The sequence below is a fragment of the Amblyomma mixtum genome, chromosome 10 (genome assembly GCF_055824585.1).
Source record: "Amblyomma mixtum isolate Tamu chromosome 10, ASM5582458v1, whole genome shotgun sequence".
In the NCBI taxonomy this organism is placed as follows: domain Eukaryota; kingdom Metazoa; phylum Arthropoda; class Arachnida; order Ixodida; family Ixodidae; genus Amblyomma; species Amblyomma mixtum.
The window spans coordinates 100,815,567-100,818,991 of NC_143021.1; the positions used below are offsets into that span (position 1 = coordinate 100,815,567).

The 3,425-nt window shown below is 48.9% G+C and overlaps 1 non-coding gene across 1 annotated transcript; it reads left to right on the plus strand.

The window, feature by feature from the left end:
- Positions 1–2,804: 2,804 nt before the first annotated feature.
- Positions 2,805–2,876, plus strand: TRNAM-CAU (transfer RNA methionine (anticodon CAU)). The gene has a single exon. It is a non-coding gene; the product is annotated as a tRNA-Met (tRNA).
- Positions 2,877–3,425: the final 549 nt, after the last annotated feature.

Genomic DNA, 3,425 nt, shown 5'->3' on the forward strand with positions numbered 1-3,425 from the left:
ACATTCAAACACAAATCAAGACGTCTTTTGTAAGCAATGTGCTTTGAAATGTAGATAGCCGAACCACCATAGGGGTTATCAACACGGTGTGCGTATTCGCATGAATAGCCAGGAAAAGCATACAAATCTTTATCAAGGGATGATAGCCAAGTTTCAGAAAATGAGGTGATGGAAAATTGATGCTGAAGGGAAGTAAGCAAAGCGGTTATGTTATCGTAATTCTTCCGTAGGCTACGAGCATTGAAGTGGATGGCAGACAGACCTTTAGCTTCGGATAAGATCGAACGAGCATATTCTGGGGAATATGATGCCATGATGGCGGTTAGAAAGATGTAGAACGTCAGCACCCGTATGTCTATTCACGGAAAATTTCAAGGTCGTCTACATTATTTATCCGAAAGACTGTGCTGTTCTGCTCCTTCCTAGCTAGAATAACACAGTTCGATGTCCACAAGAAGGCCCATTTGTTATCTTTCTTAAGCTTGTGAGCCTTCGAAAAAAGGTCCTTGTTGTCAGGTGAAAGATGCTCATTGACATAAACAGGAGCCTCCTGCGTTTGAGGGAAACCCAGGCATGTCGTTGTAGGATGTGTTTTCCTAGCTTTTGCCAGGAATTCCGCCTTCTTGTTTCGCGAGAGGAAACGAACAATTATGTTTTTTTCATTCTTGTTTCGTGTTGGAACCCTGTGCACGGTATCCAGATCTTCTGAATTTACGGGGCAGTCAATCTCGCTGCCGAGAGCCTCAACGATCTTGTTGCAATCTTCGCCCTGAGTCACAGGGACACCTCTAATTTCTAGATTGTTCAGACGCGAATATTGTTCCAGGTGGGCAACCCTGCGCACTAGGGCCTCATTGCTCTCGTGTAGTTTCTTGTTATCTGCAGTAAGACTGGCGTTCCGATTCTTTATGGTTTCAAACTCGTTGCTCATGAACTCAAGAGATTTTTTCAGCTCTTCAACCTCATTTTGAAGCTCCTTTACAGTATCATCACTGCGCAAGGCGACGGAACTTTTCACAGTGTCAAGTACATCAGTGAGATTTCGCAGTTTTGCTTCGAAGGACAATTTAAATTCCTCGAGTTCCTTAGCGACAACAGCAACAGTGGGAGCCATAACCCAAGGAGCGATCTGAGACTAGCGGCCCAAAATCCGTATATGGTGAAAAATAGGTACAAAGATGTGCCTTTTACCTGGGCAAAAGATGGGTTGCTGGTTAGCTCGGGAAGGTAGCCGGACCGTAGTCACAGATCGCTCCCCAGCAAATGACCCGCGGCGTCGATGGTAGCCAGGTTATATAGCAGGCAGACAGGGCTTGCGGTGGCGCTCCGTGGCAGCGGAAGACTTGCGTGTGCTGACGCTAGCAGTCCGAATGCACGTGCCTTCGTTGCGCGCGTGTCAGCAGTCACGAACTGAGTTGACGATGCACAAGATGCGTAGCGTACAGCAGGGCAATCTGGGCAAAAGATGGGTTGCTGGTTAGCTCGGGAAGGTAGCCGGACCGTAGTCACAGATCGCTCCCCAGCAAATGACCCGCGGCGTCGATGGTAGCCAGGTTATATAGCAGGCAGACAGGGCTTGCAGTGGCGCTCCGTGGCAGCGGTAGACTTGCGTGTGCTGACGCTAGCAGTCCGAATGCACGTGCCTTCGTTGCGCGCGTGTCAGCAGTCACGAACTGAGTTGACGATGCACAAGATGCGTAGCGTACAGCAGGGCAATCTGGGCAAAAGATGGGTTGCTGGTTAGCTCGGGAAGGTAGCCGGACCGTAGTCACAGATCGCTCCCCAGCAAATGACCCGCGGCGTCGATGGTAGCCAGGTTATATAGCAGGCAGACAGGGCTTGCGGTGGCGCTCCGTGGCAGCGGTAGACTTGCGTGTGCTGACGCTAGCAGTCCGAATGCACGTGCCTTCGTTGCGCGCGTGTCAGCAGTCACGAACTGAGTTGACGATGCACAAGATGCGTAGCGTACAGCAGGGCAATCTGGGCAAAAGATGGGTTGCTGGTTAGCTCGGGAAGGTAGCCGGACCGTAGTCACAGATCGCTCCCCAGCAAATGACCATTCGTTCATTCGCTCTAAAAAAATCACACGAACGTATTTGTGAACTCAAATAAAATTTTGCCTTGACGCCATAGGAAGCATAAGAGGGTTCTCACGCAGCTTCCACCCTCTCCGTTCGATGACGTTCTACGTCACACCTGCGGCAGCTCAGGACGTTCTACGTCCGCCGCTTATGAACGTGGGTGGCGGTGATGAACACTCTCAAGGTTAGGTTACTTGTAAACATAAATACCCCCGTTAGGAGATTTGACAGCCGTCGCCGTAGCTCAGAGGTAGAGCACCGGACGCGTAATTCGGAGGTCGTGGGTTCGGATCCCACCGGCGGCAGTGGTTGTTTTTTCGTCTGCTTTTATAATCAATTAGCTTTAAGCGATGACATATTCAGTAATACTCTAAATTGATCAACACCACAAAATAAGTGAATAAATTAAAAATTCCCTATGCCCCTTGGTTTCTGTGGCTGTTGGCTTCTTTCATATTTATAACGAGCCCCTCATACCCCTTCCCTTGTTTGCTTAATTGCTTAGCGAGGGCCTCGGTTCTGGCAGCCTTGACGCCATAGGAAGCATAAGAGTGTTCTCACGCAGCTTCCACCCTCTCCGTTCGATGACGTTCACATCACACCTGCGGCAACTCAGGACGTTCTACGTCCGCCGCTTATGAACGTGGGTGGCGGTGATGAACACTCTCAAGGTTAGATTACTTGTAAACATAAATACCCCCGTAAGGAGAAGATTTGACAGCCGTCGCCGTAGCTCAGAGGTAGAGCACCGGACGCATAATTCGGAGGTCGTGGGTTCGGATCCCACCGGCGGCAGCGGTTTTTTCTTCTGCTTTTCTAATCAATTAGCTTTAAGCGATAACATATTCAGTAATACTCTAAATTGATCAACACCAGAAAATAAGTGAATAAATTAAAAATTCCCTGTGCCCCTTGGCTTCTGTGGCTGTTGGCTTCTTTCATATTTATAACGAGCCCCTCATACCCCTTCCCTTGTTTGCTTAACCACTACTAAAGGCAGATATAACGATTGAGAATCGAATAATTGTCGAAGCTTGTCGAACACTGCGCATTTCGTGTCCGATCATGTCATTTTTTTTACATCCATCGTCGATTCTATCTTAACGACCGTTTTCTTGCATTACCGAGGTTGCGATCTTGTCCGGAGTGCAGTCTGCATATGGCAGAAAAGAGACAGGGGACGACTTCATGGGAAGCTAAGCAGTGAGAAAAGCTAGAATTTGGCGAGTAGATGACGACCAATGCGTTCCATTCGCCAATGGTAACCACCTGTGAGCGTGAGGCACTTCCTCTATCTCTTCGCCAAAATTCGTCTTACGTGCCTCCCTCAGTCGCAGCGGCCGT